This window comes from Mustela erminea, chromosome 8 (assembly GCF_009829155.1).
Source record: "Mustela erminea isolate mMusErm1 chromosome 8, mMusErm1.Pri, whole genome shotgun sequence".
Taxonomy (NCBI): Eukaryota; Metazoa; Chordata; class Mammalia; order Carnivora; family Mustelidae; genus Mustela; species Mustela erminea.
The window spans coordinates 24,119,017-24,135,907 of record NC_045621.1 but is presented as its reverse complement, the minus strand read 5'-3'; the positions used below and the strand labels follow the sequence as shown (position 1 = coordinate 24,135,907).

At 36.1% G+C, this 16,891-nt stretch overlaps 1 protein-coding gene across 2 annotated transcripts in view; it reads right to left on the bottom strand.

Annotated features, from left to right (window-relative positions):
• Nucleotides 1-16,891, bottom strand: part of SPAG16 (sperm associated antigen 16) — a 1,029,828-nt gene that overhangs the window by 522,116 nt on the left and 490,821 nt on the right. The gene's annotated exons all lie outside the window — the stretch shown is intronic.

The window sequence follows — 16,891 nt, the reverse complement described above, 5'->3', positions numbered from 1 at the left end:
CAATTCCCACTCTATAAAGGCATAGAGGGAAATGAGAAAGAAGTATGTAAAATTAATGATTAACACATTAAGCAGTATTATTTGAACTGAGCTATGATCATTGTGGCTATTTAAATATTGGAGTTAAACCATTCTAAAATCAAGAGTCTACAAGGTTAATGCCTGATATTTTACCTATGGCAATGCTTTAATCTTATTTATATAGAGTTTCATCTATGCTTTACAATGTAATAGGAACAAATGTGCCCAATGTTAAGCACCTATTAAAATACCAGCCTATTTATTACCAACAAATTGTTCAATTTCAACACAGCCATCTCATATCAAAGACATAATGCATCTACTTGCTTATATAGTGAAGTAAAACAAATAATGACTTAAAAAATAAAAATTACACATTCATTTCTCCTGCAGTGCATTCTATGAATGGCCTTGTTCTTTTCTTCTGCAATACAGAATTCAGGAAATGAATTTCTCTATGACATCATGGTCTCAGCCCACACCTCCATCATTAACTCCAAGGCTTACATGAGACCCAAATTTTCCTCATTATGGATCCCAAAAATTTGGGGCTGCAAAATTATGTCCTTGCATTAGACCTATACAGTTTTGGGAAATCTGCTGGGGTCGGTCACTGTTGGAAATATTCAATTTACAGGCATGTAATCACTACAAGCAGGACCTTCTTTCTAGTGAAACACTGCCTCATTTTTTTCTCCAGCATTCTGCTGCTCAAAATAAACACAAGAGGGAAATTAGTCATTTTGCAATTCATCACAATGTTGGTTTGTGACTTTCAGAAGGCCAATTCAGGAAAGGAATTTATTACAGCTCAAATGTGGTAGAGGATACATTTATAGAACTTAATTAGAAGAAAAATATGATGAGAGGTAAAAAATGTCAGATTGAAACGAATTCTATATTCAAACACATATAAGAAGGCAAACCAAATCCTTGAAGCTACTGAGTATGATGTATGTTGGCTCGAAGCTTTCTTGGCAGACACGTGCACACTTGGCTAGATGATAAATTACCCTCTTTAAGTAAGATAACTAAAATCACTGATGTCTTTATGGACTTTGAAAGATAAGTTTCCAAAATGACTTTTGTGAGGGGAGCTATTTGTAGAAGTGAAAGAGAAAATATAAACACACACTCATTGGTAGTTAATCAGTTTTGAAAGTGTTTTTCCAGACTTTTCTGATCCCTTCCACTTTGGGGCCTCCTCCAAACCTCCTGGAGTGTCTGCTTCTACTTTGTATGGTCTGACCCTATCGTCACAATCTCTGGTTTCTTTGCTCATATACACCTTTTCTAATAATAATTCTTTTTTTTTTTCTTTTTAAATATATCTCATCTATAAATGAGTTTTCTTCTAATTATTCTGGACAAATTTCAATCAAACACGGTATCCTATTTTTTAAAGAATATGTGTTACTTCATCCATGAATTGGTCTTTTTAAAAATATTTATTTATTTGTTTATTTGAGAGAAAGAGAGAGAGTACGTGAGCAGAGGAAGGGCTAGATGCAGAGGGAGAGGAGAAGCAGACTCTCTGCTGAGCAGGGAGCCAGACATAGGGCTAGGTACCAGGACTGTGAGAACATGACCTGAGCCAAAACCAAGAGTCAATCACTTAACCAACTGAGCGACCTAGGAACGCCCATCTATGAAATGGTCTTTAAGTGAACAGAAATATACCCAGAATACACAGATGAGAATGTTTCATAATAAATCAATCAATACTTGTTATTGAATTAATCATTCAGTAAGTATATCTGCAAAGATGGCGTCATAGTGATAAAGACCCCTAGTCAAGAGTAGCAAATCCCAACTCAGATCACTCTGTGTGGAAGATCAAGATTGTGAACACAAGGTAGGGGCCATGGACCAGAAATAATTCCAAGATGCGTGAGTTCAGTATTATTACCAACTCCACTGTGAGGCAGTGGTATCTGAAATCTTCCTCTTCTTCCTCACTAGTTAACAGTAATGACATCTAGCACTACTTGAAAACCGAGTATGCACCAGAATTTGTACTAAATGTTTACTTCTCACAGGTGGACTTAAAGCTCAGGAGGGCAGTAGGTTATTGCACCCGTCATACACTCGGCCCCAACAGTGGCTGGCACATGCATAGGAGCTCTTCCATAAACGCTTGTGAAGTATCTGAGTGACTGACATCGGTGCTGTAAGTTTTGTTATTTTACAAGTAAGTGAACAAGAGATTGAGATATTATTTATATAGGTTGTTCAAGTTCACATTCAGTAAGGGATGGATGCTGGCTTTGAACTTATGATAGTCTCATGATTCTGGGGCTCATGATTTTCACAACTTCTACTTAGTATTAGTCTTTCATAGTTTATTATTTATATGTGTATATTTTAAACATCAACAATCCCTATTACAGAAATTGGTGATATTATCATTTCCCATAAATGCTGAAGTCATTTAGTCACTATTAACACCGAGTTAGGGGGGCCTAGGTGGCTGGGTGGGTTAAAGCTCTGCCTTATGGCTCAGGTCATGATCCCAGGGTCCTGGGATTGAGCCCTACGTTGGGCTCTCTGCTCAGCGGAGAGCCTGCCTCCTCCTCTCTCTCTCTCTCTCTCTCTCTGCCTCTCTGCCTACTTGAAATCTCTGTCAAAAAAAAAAAAAATCTTTAATATCAAGTTAAAAAACTCATCTAGGAACTGTCAATGTATATATCAAAGCTGGGTACCACTTGACTGTGAATGTCTTAAAGGCTTTGGTGGACCCTATCATTTACAATTAAAATGCTCTGGTGCTGCAGGGGAAACCAGGGGAGTAGCATTCTCTAACAGTCCTGTCTGCATTAGGCCTCTGTGTTAATGTATTATATGTTGCACTTACTAAGATCTTTATTAAATATCTTCTCTTGTGCTACTATTATGAGCCTTGTATTGTGCTTGAAGATGTCAGAGGACATTGAGTTTTTTTTTTTTAAGATTTTATTTATTTATTTGACAGAGAGAAATCACAAGTAGATGGAGAGGGAGGCAGAGAGAGAGAGAGAGAGGGAAGCAGGCTCCCTGCTGAGCAGAGAGCCCGATGCGGGACTCGATCCCAGGATCCTGAGATCATGACCTGAGCCGAAGGCAGCGGCTTAACCTACTGAGCCACCAAGGCGCCCCGACATTGAGTTTTTATCTACCTATTTTCATATAACATTCCATAAAGAAAAATGTAGAAGGGTATTTTAGTAAGCATTGATTCCATAGGCTTTTAATTCATTGAGAATTTTCCCAGTATATTCAACTTTTATCATTCTGGTTATCTCTGAATCATACTTTTGAAGAAGTTGAAGAACAGGAGAAATAATGAGTCAGTTTCTTTTTTTTTTTTTTTTTTTAAAGATTTTATTTATTTATTTGACAGCGAGAAATCACAAGTAGTCGGAGAGGCAGGCAGAGAGAGAGGGAAGCAGGCTCCCTGCTGAGCAGAGAGCCCGATGCGGGACTCGATCCCAGGACCCTGAGATCATGACCTGAGCCGAAGGCAGCGGCTTAACCCACTGAGCCACCCAGGCGCCCCATGAGTCAGTTTCTGATAACAAAATTATTAACTCATTATGTTAACATCATTAACTCATTTATGCTCATAATGCCCTGAGGAGCTAGGTGAGTCTACTATTATATCCATCTTATAGCTCAGGGAACTGGTACACATACAGGTTAAGTGATCTGCTCAAGGTCATGAAGCCAGGAACTGGCAGAGTGAGGACATGAATATAAGCAGACTGTCTCCAGAAGCCCCGTCTCTTAGTAGAGCGAGCTGAGAACCTCAACTGCCTTTTCTTTTTTTAGATGACAATGGAGCAGAATCCAACCCTAAATGTTGTCTTATTTCTATCTAAAAAATCTATGGAGATGCACCTTGAAGTTTCTATCAAACTTTTTTTTTTTTTTTTTGTCATTTTTCTAATGATGTTTGAAAGGCTTTAGTTACTGTCATTTGTTATTTTCTGGAAATTGGACACTGGCTAGGTTCAGAGTGGTGGGGAATGAATGAACAACGACTGAGAAAGAAGTACTTATGATCTAAAGCAGATGTTGGATAACTTTTACTCTAAAGGCCCAGAGAGTAAATATTTTAGGCTCATGAACCATATGGTCTCTGCTCTAACCACTCCACTCTGCCATTGTAGAATGAAAGTAGCAATAAACAAAACATAAATGAATAAGCAAGGCTGTGTTTCCGTGAAACTTTATTCAGCAAAACCTACTTTTGGGCCCTAGTTTGTCTAGTTGCCTGATCCTGATGTCAAGCATTTGCCCGGCATGAAGTAGCCTAGTGTTTAAGCGAGTAGGCTCCAGAGTAAGATGTGAGTTTGAACTCTTGCTCCAGTGTTTACTTGCTAGGCATCCCCAGGTTCAGTCACTTCACTAGCTTTTTCCTCAGTTTCCTCATCTGAAAAATGGGAAGAATATAGTATTGACCTCATAGATTTGTTTTGAGAATTAACTAAGTAAATGCATGTACGGGACTTAGGATATTAGGATAGTGGCCGGCAAGTAATGAACTCAGTGAACACTATCACAGCACAGACAGAATCCCTGAGGCCAGCATGCCTAGATTTGAATATGGGCCTACAAATTCCTTAGTAGCTAACTACATTGTATAACCTCTCAGTCTCAGTTTCCATATTTGTGAAAAGGAGGGAATTACAAATCTCATTCATAGAGGTGTAAGGCTAAAATAAGCTGATATATGTAAAGTGGTTGAAACAATATCTGAACATGGCCTCTCCACTGAAGTTAGCTATTATTATTATTCAAAACTACTGTACATTGTTATAACCTACCCCTTCATGCAGTTAACTTCTATAAACCATAATGCTTATTTTAAAGAACATGGCTAGTAAAATTAGTACTTAAAATTGTACATATTTAGAAATGATGTTTCCATATGGCTTTGGCAGACATTGGCCATTGCTGGGGTTTATTTGATGTTAAATCATCTGGTGAAAATGTAGCCCCCACATATAATACCTGCACAAGTAAACAATGCAGTTTTGTGGTTGTTTATTTCATGACATGACTTTTAGAAATGCACTGAGGAAAACAGTAGATAGTATGTGTACACTGACTCCTTATCTCTGTCTTCACATATCTAACCGGCACAAAGTAGTTGTGGGTCATCTGGGAAAGCCTCTGCTAGGCCCTAGGCATCCTCAGATAAGAACAGTACAGTTCCTCTCCCCAAGCTCTGTCCACAAACAGGTGTCCCTCTCATAACCATAAAATGACTTTGCTTCTCAAAGTTGTCTTCCTGAAGTTCTAATTAATAAGAATAATGAGCTCTTACTTAATATCTTCCTGGCACCTACCCTAAGTGCCACAAAGTCATTTTACTTTAAACTTTGAATATAAGCTTTCTGCTTCTCTTTTAACTTACTATTAATTATAATTACAAGATTCAAAGACAAAGGCCCTGTCACCTCATTCCCAAGTTAATAAGCTTGTGACTAAGGTGGAAATAGTACAGGAAAACATCTTAGGGATTTAAAAAAAGAAAAAATTGTGGATGAATGCTAGTCCTGCTTCTTCATTAAGTCATGTTCTGATGAAGTATCCATAAAATGTTTTGTTAAACAATATCCCAGGCAAGTTACATAAAGTATTATGTTCTGTAGGAGATTTTTCTTTTATAATAGGACATATTCCTTATAATAGACCACATGATATATACTTCAAAAGCTCTCCTCTCTAATTGAAATTGTTCTTTCCAGTAGTGGCATTACACAAGAATATTTGGGAAGGAATATGTGTAGGTGTATGGAGAACACTATTAATTATCAGTAGAGTCGGTGACATAAGAACCACTGTTAGACTTTTCAAAGAGAAGAATATTAATCCAAAAAAAGATTGTCACAGGAAAGACTAATTAGATATCCCTGTCTACACTTTAGGTTATTCAGCATTGTAAACGTTTCCTTCACTTCAGTTCACAGGCTCTAATTATTTCCAACATAGAAGATGCACCGTAGTTTGAAAAGGAATCAATATCAAAATGTGTGCCCCATAAACTTTGGGTGACCGCTTATTTATTTATTCTTAAGGACAGCACACACTCACACATGTTTTTATCCAGCTTACCAGGACAAATATATATAAAAGACTTGTCTCACTGTTACTCAGCCAATAATTGCATCTTATAATTGTATATGCTTCAGGATTTACAAAGCACTCTAATGTGCCACTTTCTTTCACTATTTTGACAAATATGTATCAAGAGCCTATGATGCAGTATGCAAAACAGACAGGGGCATCACCCACATTACTTCACTCATTTACATGTGAATGGTGGGAAACAGTAACAATAAAATAACTGAACAAAATAATTCAGCTATGAGAAAAACATAACAAAGTGATATGGCAATGATTTGGGGAGTGAATGTTAGTTTTGATGAGGTGGTTAAGGGAGTCCGTTTGATCAAGATGTGACATCAGAATGGCAAGAAGCTGAAATCAGAATGGCAAGAAGGAAGAGACATCTTTAGGATGATTCAGGAGCAGGTACAGGTGACTGCATGTGTAAAAGCACTTGGCTGAAAGGAGTTGATGTATTCAATGGACAGAAGGAAGGTCAGAGTGACTGCAGAGAACAGCAAGGAGGACTGTGTTGAAGGTGGGTGAGGAACAGTAGAAAGACAAGAACCAGATACAGGCTGAGAAAAGAAGAGAAAAGTTTATCCTAAGATCACTGAATGGCTTTAAGTAGGAGAGTGGTATGTGGTTGGGAAGTACTCAAAAGCTCTCTCTAGCTGTTACATGGAAAATAAGAAAGGAAAGAGCAAGAGAAGAAACCAGGACATTTAGCTAGAAGTATACAGCAGTAACCTAAGAATAATGGCCTTAGATCAAGTTAACAGATAGCTCCTCATTATTACGACAGATATCACTTTACTATATTAACAGTTTCACCATTATCTTTAGAAAGAGTCAGCCCATAGTTATCCTCATCAATAAAGGATATTAAGTAATTAAATGTACCTTAAAAATGCCAAAGTAAAATGGAACAAAAGTCATAAAACAAATATGTGCACAAAACAATTAGAAATCTGTCAAAATACAATATCGAGTCACATTCACTTTCAGAAGTCAGCTAAGAAAATGTGATAGGGACATTGGGGAGGGTATGTGCTATGATGAGTGCTGTGAAATGTGTAAACCTGGTGATTCACAGACCTGTACCCCTGGGGATAAAAAAAAATAAATTAATTAATTTTTAAAAAAATCTTAATACTTCCCAGTCGCTTTAAGTTTAAAAACTGTGATATCATAGAGTTTATTCAAAGCTAAGTCAGATTTATGTTGTAAGGTCTGGAAAGTAGCATCTTCCTTTCATTTTTACTAAATAGGTGAGACATTTTCATAGTTTATGGATTTATTAATAATGCCCTGGGAGGTAGCCAGAAAAGCTAAATTCTTTTTTTTTTATTTTTCTTCTTCAACATTCTTTCAACTTTATATGTACAATAAATTTGGAGTATGTGGCATACCAAATAGTCTTCCCTTTGTCCTGCTCCCTGGCTAGTAGTGCTAATCCAACCATCAAGAGGTAAGAGGCAGGGAGGGCTGGGTGTGTGTTCTGGGTCATCAGTGGTGAGAAAGGCCTTCACCAGGGACTTTGCTTGCACAATAGATATTCAAAAGGCCATATACCAAAAGAACAAAGTCAAATACACTTTATGTAACATCACACATATAAGGAGCTCATAGACTAAACGCAAATCCTTTTTAACAAGACGTAAATTGTCTAGCTTTTCTCGTCCGGTGTGAAGAAGCAGTTCAATACAACTTCCCAAAATCTTTGTTTTATTTGAATTACATGGCACTAATGTATATTTTTATTTTTTTTTAAGATTTTATTTATTAATTTGACAGAGATCATAAGTAGGCAGAGAGGCAGGCAGAGAGAGAGGGGGAAGCAGGCTCCCTGCTGATGCAGGGCTTGATCCCAGGACCCTGAGATCATGACCTGAGCCAAAGGCAGAGGCTTAACCACTGAGCCACCCAAGTGCCCACAAATGTATATTATTAAACTAAAGTATTAGTTTAATTTCAAATCTAATCAGTTTTCTAGGGAAAGATTTCAGTTTAAAATCCAATCTTAGCTAATCTTAATTAAACTAAATCAGCTGTTTATAAATAAGCATAATACTATTTTTGTTATACTAATGTCTATAAACTAGTATATGTTCCATTGAGATTCGTAGATTTGTTTTATTATGAAAAACTTCTGCAAATACATATGCAAAGGTAAACATTTTCCACTGATATTCAACTCAAAGGTCATTTATGAAAAGTCAACATATATGCAAATATGCAGTCTAATAAGCTTTGAAAACCAGTTGGGCAGTTGGATATCTATATTTCACAGGGTAGAGATTATGCTAACTCTGGTCAGTACATAAGGGGGGCCATTTCCCAAGTATCTTTCAAGAAGAAAATTCTTAAGGCATGGGGACCAGTAGCGTTGAATAAAAGCCATTTAAATTTATTATGTCTCTGCTTCACATAAAAAAAAATGTGATGTCATTTATTCTGTCTCCTTCACTTTACTCTTGTTTTACTTACCAAATAAAACATATCTTATAAAGGGATACTTTCAATCTGAATAATACCATTCAATTTTCTCCAAAAGTTGTTGAACTTTCAAATATATGAAAGACTATTTCAAAATACATACTTAACTATATTAAATTTATAAACTCCAAAGGCAAAGAAAGCCAGGTCCTGCTAGTCAGGTATATGGAATGAGGGAGATCATTAAAACAGGTTAACTGTTTCCAGATTTATGAAAATACCTCCTGGAACTTTCCTGTTACTTCAGCAGCTGAACATTTTATGCTACATAGTTTTATACACACTGTGCTTCCTATTATGAAATCGCTGTAGTTCTTTATGGTTTAACAGGTTTGAAAGTTACATTACACATTTATGTTCTTAAGAAACCCATTTCAATAATAAAGTTTATTTGGTTATTTCATGTTTCAGCAATTTACAAGAACTCTGTGTAGCTATGAATATAAAAATTTTCCATTTTACATCTTAGTATATTAGTGACACAGAGTAGATGCTTTTTTAAGCTACAGTCAAACATTCCCATGGTAAGAGCTCTATCACAAAATCTCTTTTCCAGGAGGAAATTTAAAAATATAACCTAGATATATAATCAAGGAGTAATTGGAAGTATTACTACTTAAGACAAGGAATTAAGGTAAATTTACATACTATAGTACAGAATTCTGTTCTGAACATAGCCAAATTTGTTAGAAACCACCAAGCCAGTATAAAGATTATGATATTTAACTACTGACACATTTTTTGGTCCCTATTTGATAAATACATTAGAAAGCCAAAAGCAGTTATTTATGATTATTATTGTAGAAAACTCAGTAAAATTCAGTACTTTTTTTTAGAAATACATTTTGAAATTTGAGGAACATTTTGAAATTATCCTAGGTTACATAGATCATTCTAACATCTGATTTCTAGATCAAAACGCGTGCAGGTCTCATTTTATGTCAGAGATCATGTGGCAAGTGTGATGGGGACAAGAGAGGCCACCATCTCTGAGTCTGGTACTCGCTGTATGTAGCAGAGGATATTAGAGGGGAAGCTGAGGAGCTGCAGTGAGTTAGCTCCTGATCAGTTTCCAGTGAGTAGGGGATGATGAAGGAACGAGAGTAAAATTCAGTTATAAAAACATCTCAATAAAGCTATGTAGAAAGCACAAGCAAGTTCAATTCGGGGTTGGCAACCAGATGTATAGAGCCAGGAGTAATGGATACAATGAAAAACACAAGTTCACAGAGTGGAAGTCGGTGGCCAACTGGAACCAAGTGAGAAATGATCAACACATAAAATGGTGGGGCTTGAATCCTAAAGAGAGAATGAGGTAGACAGAAATAGGTCCAAACAATGACAGGTTAAGAGAAACAAGGAACAGACGGGAAAAGGGTCCTGATAATTTGCCATACAGTAGGGTGCTGTTGTATCTTTTATTCCCATGAATTTGTCTCTGCATCGTAAATGCTGCTGACATATTCCTTTCCACGTGACAGAAACAAAAATGAAGACGTATCATATATTGGCTACTTCTATATCCAACTGCCCACTTTGGGTAAGAAAAGGGAACAGGGAGAGCAATCCCAGCAGCAACCTGCTGCAATCTCAGGGAGGCGCTGGCCCTTGTTTTTACCCAGCCCAATACTGCAATCAGAGCAACTGCACTCAATTCCATGATTTATTATCTACCTTGACTTTGACCAGTTCAGTGAAAGAAATAAAAGTTATGTACCATCCTCAGTTCTCTGAAGCACACAGTTTAATCAACTCTTCTTTTTTTAAATAACTCAAATTACTTTCTTTATGTAACATTCAATGTCTGCAGCAGAGACTCTCTTAAAATTATTCAAAGCTGGGTGTCTGGTGGCTCAGTGGGTTAAAACCTCTGCCTTAGGCTCAGGTCATGATCTCAGGGTCCTGGGATCGAGCCCCGCATCAGGATCTCTGCTCAGCAGGGAAACTGCTTCCCACTCTCTCTCTCTGCCTGCCTCTCTGTCTATTTGTGATCTCTGTCAAATAAATAAATAAAATCTTTAAAAAAAAAAATTACTCAAAGCTTCCCTGTGCAATGTGTCTCTGCCTCCACCTACTTTTGGCATTATATGTGCATGTGTGTTTTAACACTTATGTTTTATGTTTAATACTTTGTTTTTTTATATTGTCCTTAGCAAGGAAAAGAAACTCACTATAAGAGCAACCAGAGGTGGGTGATAATAAGTGTTTGCTGCAGTGTTTATCAAACCCTTCATCTTGCTTATTCAAGCTTCCTCTGTGTCTAGTTGTCCTTTATTTACTTCACTCATGTAGGTATAAGAATGCCTAAGAGTTTAAGATTCTGTGTTCTTGTGCATTCTGTTTTATCTCTCCTCAATTTAAGGTTTCAGTGACCTGCAGAACTTCATCTGATTTAATAACCTCACTTATTTTATTACAATTCTATTTGAATCTTCTCATCCTCTTATACAACAGATCAGTTGCTTCCACATCCCTCCCCTCACACCTTTATCAATATTGTTAATGCATTAAAGCAAAATTCAAACTGAAGGGGAGAAAAGAGTGGTGTGGACAGATAATCACAGGAAATACTTTATTTTGGGTAAACTTAGGCACTGACAATTCTGAACAGAAAGTCGCAAATGTATTAATAAAAAGACTCTTATTCTAGAACATTTTGCCAAAAGGAAATTATTTTGCTATAGCATGTTGTGAATTTGACAGAAATAGAAGGAATTTTATATGTCATGATTATTTTCTTTTTTGGTTTTAACAATCACAGCAATAGTTTAAGCAAAGCAGCTCTATATAGCACTTACTCTAAATGTTCTGGCATCTGTATAACTGGACTTAGCATTTGAAAGATACCTAAGCCTCGGATTCCTCTTTAGTAAAATAGGAATAAGTGTCTTTAGCTCATATAGATTAGATTACATAATTCATAAATAGTACTTAGTGTAATTCCTGATGTTCAGTAAAATTAACTATTCCAATTATTATCTCAAGTAGCTTTGAGAGCTCCTTCTCACATAGTAGGTATTTAGTGAGTTATTGTGGTTGACACCATTGTCTCCCCAAAATGTCCATATCTAGAGGGGGGTCCTTTAAAAGACATGCGCTTTGGTTGGCTCGTGAGCTGGATAAGGCAATCACAACTTCCTCATCCTCTCTCCAGTCCTTGGAATGTGGGTTCTGTTTTCCTTTCCTATTCCCAGAGCTGCTCCAAGGACATGGCCTTGAGACAGTAATGTGAGGTTGAGAACACCTGCATGGTTTACTTGACTGAACCAGTTAAATCCTCTGTATAAACTTTTAAGATTTGGCAGGCGAGCTCGGGGATCCACTCATATCGATGCCACCCAAGACAAGCCTTGTTATATAAGTTCCCTTGCTTATTAAAACATCTACCACCCTGGGTGGGCTGCCTCTTTCTTCAGACTCTTTCTTTCCTCTGAGCATGGGGACCAATTTCAGATTACATCCGGAAAACTTTAGAGGAGGTTATGAACCAACAATGTCCAAATCCCTGGAATCGGGGAGTATGCTTACAGTAAGAAAAGTATCCTGGATGGTGGGTCTAATCTGATTACAGAAGCCCTTAAAAACAGGGGGAAAAAATTAAGATACAAGCGTTAAGTCAGAGAATCAAAGTATGAGATTTGACCCACTTTACCTGCTTTGAACTTGAAGGAAAGGGAAAATGAGTCAAAGAATGTGGATAACCTCTAGAGATGAGAACTCTTCTCTCCCCGGCAGCCGGCAAGGAAAAGGGAATCTCAGTTCTACAAGTACCTAGAACTGAATTTTACCCACCGTCTGAGTGGGCTTCAAAGCAGGTTCCATGTCAGAGCCACCAGACAAGAACACAATCCTGCTGATATTTTGATTTTAGCCTAGTGAGTGCTAGGCAGAGGACCCAGTGAGCCTGCCCAGACATCAGAAATGTATACTGATTAAAGTCACTAAATTCTGTGGTAATGTGTGATAGCAGCAATAGAAAACAAAGTCTTACAGTGAATAACAAAGGAAATTAAATTTAATTCAAAACATTATTGGCCTATTTCATGGAATATGAAGTTATAGTTTCTAATATTTTAAAATTAATATAAAGGGGTCTCACTGATTTAGAGCAGTAGTTTCCAACAAAAACAAATCCATTAATATTTTATAATTATATCATTTTGGGTAAAATTAAGCAAAATTCTAGACGGAACACAGGTTTTTTGTTTGTTTGTTTGTTTGTTTTTGCAGAGACTGATTTTCTTGAGGCTTTTATCAGTCTTGAATCATACAAGAACATTGTAATTAAGTCAGAAAAACTGTAGGCAAAGAAAGGTATATAAAATAAGCTACCTTAATTTCTTCCCCAATGCAATGTTAAAGTCCATCTTGTTCTAAGAGAAGTTTTTTAGGCCCTTCTGGCAGGTAATTTTAGTAGGTATATATACAGATATATAATATAACATTACTTTATACTGTTCCATATTATATATACGTTTGTATTACCAAATCCTCTCACAGCTTCAACTGGTTTAATCAGATTGGAAAAATATTTGATTGTCAATAATAGGCTCTCTTTTCCTAAAAAATAGGTATGATTTTTAATAAATCTCAATCTTTTGAAGAATCATAATAAATTTTTTATATTTGTTTCTGTTTTTTTGTTTTCATTTTATTTTATTTTATTTCTTTTCAGTATTCCACCATTCATGGTTTATGCACCATACCCAGAGTTTTTTTATATTTGTCATAGTTATATATTTTAACTTGTGAAAAATAATTAAGACATATTAAATTGCCACACTTAAATCCTCTAATGACTATGTTTTGTGATGAATAGCTTTTTTTCCCCAAATAATCTTTGCTGATTCTCATTATGATGAAAATACATGACTCTAAATTGAAAAACTACTCTTAAAACTTTTTTTTCTTTTACTTTTGTTTAGCAACATCAATAAAAGTAAAAATATAAGAATAAACTGGGTCTTTTCATATAGTTGCAACTTCGCAGTAATACTTTCATTCACTTTGTCTCTGAAAAGAAGATGTATTATATATACATATACATATATATACAAGGAAATATTACTCAGCCATCAAAAATGAAATCTTGCCATTTACAATGACCTGGATGAACTAGAGGGTATTATGCTAAGTGAAATCAGTTAATCAGAGAAAGACAATTATCATGATTTCACTCATAGGTGGAACATAAAACGAAACAGGAGCATAGGCGAAGGAAGGGGAAAATAAAACAAGATGAAATCAGAGAGGAAGACAAACTATAAGAGACTCTTAACTATAGGAAACCAACTGAGGGATGCTGGGGTACTGGGGGATGGGGTACCTGGGTTATGGACATTAAGGAGGGCACAGGATGTAATGAGCACTGGGTGTCATATACAACTGATGAATCACTGAACCCCACCTCTGAAAATAATAATACACTATATGCATATTATTAATTAAGTTAATTGAATTTAAATAAGGATAAATAATTTGAAAAACAGTTTCATTCAAATTCTACATTCTTCTGAAATGTGTTTAGTTCTGTGTAACATAGATAAACATCAGCTCTTGAGATGATTGCTGTTTTCTCTACCATTCATTCTTGTGTTCAATCCCTTGGAAACATAACTTTGTAGTATCTCTCCCAACTGTGAATCTAGGCTTGACCCTGTGGCTTGCACTAACCAATGATATATTAGTAAATGTGGCACACTCAAGGGGTCTTAAGAGTGTTTACATGATTAGGCTTGGTCTCTCTTTTCCCCTCTCATCATCATCATGAGAAGGACATATCATCCCCAGTCTGTTGGGGGATGAGAGATCCATGGAGCAGAGCTAAGAGGTTCTGATTTTCATCCCATACCAGATTAGCTGGTCCACAGACATGTGAGTACAGTCAAGACCAGAAAAACCAACAACTAATTACAAACAATAGAGTTGCCTAGATGACTACCTCAGGTGTCTGAGCATTAAATTCTTATTGCTGCGTATCAGCGAGGACTTATGGTTTTCCCTCCACTCAAATTAAGATGAAAAAAATCTACTAATACAGAAGCATTATTTTATACTTTATACTGTTCAAGACATTCTTTTTATGAAATCAGAAAAAAAGCTTCTTTTTACATTTTCCCCACTTACTGCTATTGAAATAATGAAAACACTTCTTGCATAAATAACTTTGAATTTATTATTAAATTTAGTGTTCTTTATGATTAAGAATAAAATAATAACAACTTAAACATTTTTCCCACTTACTATCATATGTATTTGTTTTCTGTGGCAGTTTGAACACAAAAAAGTGTTTAAGCTATTGTACAAATCATAGCATTTAGAGGCATAGTCATTGAACATAGCCAAGAGGATTTCCTATTTGGATATACACCATGTTATATATGCGTTGTGAAAAACACTGAATTCCAGCATCATACCTCACTGCCACTTAGTAATATTTGGGGAAGTTGCCCTGTATTCTCAACATATCTGTATTGCCACATATGCAAAATTATTATTTATTATTATATACTCTGACGACCATTAATTTGGAAATAGAATCAATTTCAAGAAGAATTATATAACATGTAGATAAATAAAAATTGTTTTTTAAAAAATATTTCCTATTTATTGTATTGCTTCTCCTTCATTGGTAAAATACCAAAAACTGGGTTATAGCTTCGAATATTTAAAACTAATTTTAAAAATAATCTCCTTCTTAGGAGATTTTTTTTTTTTTTTTTGGAGACTAATACTTTATTCACATCCTAGGAATAAGCCAGTACAAAATACATTTTTTAAAAAAAAACTCACTGGTGCTAAAAGGTCCCGAGCCCTTCCCCAGGTCCCTCCCACCCCCGTCCCCAATCCACACATCTGTGCTCTTTGCCGGGCAGCCCTGGGGTTGGACTCAGCTTGTCTGGGCCTCCTGCAAGAGCCTGAGCAGGGGGTCATCAGCCCTGAGGGCGAAGGTGAGGGTGCGCCGCTGGTAGTAGTCCGGATCACACTCCAGGACTACAACTTACCTATAATCAGCAATTTATTTACTATTTAGTATGAGTTCAATATTTCACTAATCAATAGAACAAGGACAATATAAGATATCCTTCCTGTGCTACTGGATTTGTAATCTAAAGCATTTAATTTAGGTTTCTGAAAACTGGTAAATACTGTGAATACTGTATAAAATGATTTTCAAATTTCATGTGAATTAATTTTTTGACCAAATAATCTTTTACCTGTCAGAAATTCCAAAACATTTTGCTGTAACTCCCTATAGTCTTGAATTCAAGACTGAAATCACCATCTTCATTCCTTTCTGTCAATTATAGTCCCTCTTCAGCAATTACCACAATTTCCTTGTTATTTTTGTACTTATTTGACTTCATCATTTCCATCTGATTTTTTGAATCTTAATTAGGCTGAGATGGAATTTTTGCATTGGATAGTCTTCCCACCTAACTTGTCCCATCCATTATTTCAGGTTTCATTTGGTCATGCTACTGAGGCGTTGGAAATGCCAAGAGAAGTAGAAAATCCCTGTGCAAAATGAGTATTCCTTATTCTAATCCTCTATTCTCTGCCAGTCTGCAGTTTTGAGGACAGGAATTAGAAAGCAACTAGATGCTTAACCTTCAGGTTTCAACTTTCTTATTCCTAATGTTGCTGCTATCCAAACCTGCTGCTCTGAACTATGAAAAATTTACAACTTTTATAAATGGTTCTAAATAATTAAAATTATTATAATTATCAAATAATGATTATTAATATAGTAATAAAATATTGTTAGAAGGAAGGCTGTCAGCAGGCCTTGTGTTTTTAATGAGCAATTTCCTTTAAGGCTTATACTTCTGGCCTCTCTCCACACCATCATTCATTCCTGAGATGCAGGAAAAACTTAATCTGTATGGCCACATGACAAGGTTGGAGTAAAGAGGTAGCTTTACAGTGCTCAGTTCCTTCTAGCTTCTGTCTTACGAGTTGTATGTTGTTAGGACAGGACCTTGTGTGATAGGTCAGTCATCACTCAGCAATACCTGTGCCCCAAAAGGTTAGCCCATATGCAAGAGTGGAGTCATAGAAAGCTCAGTATAGCCACATATCAAAATACCCGTCTAATTTAATAATAATTTTATCAGTAAAAGCTAGTATTTTTTTCCTCCATCTTTCAGAGTCCTGCTAGGGTCTCAATGAGTTCTTGACTTGATCAAGGAAAAAGGATATGTATTGATGTTTTCTAAATTCCAGATCTTAAGAAAAAGACACACCATTAACATTTGGAAGACTAAAATGCCTTGTT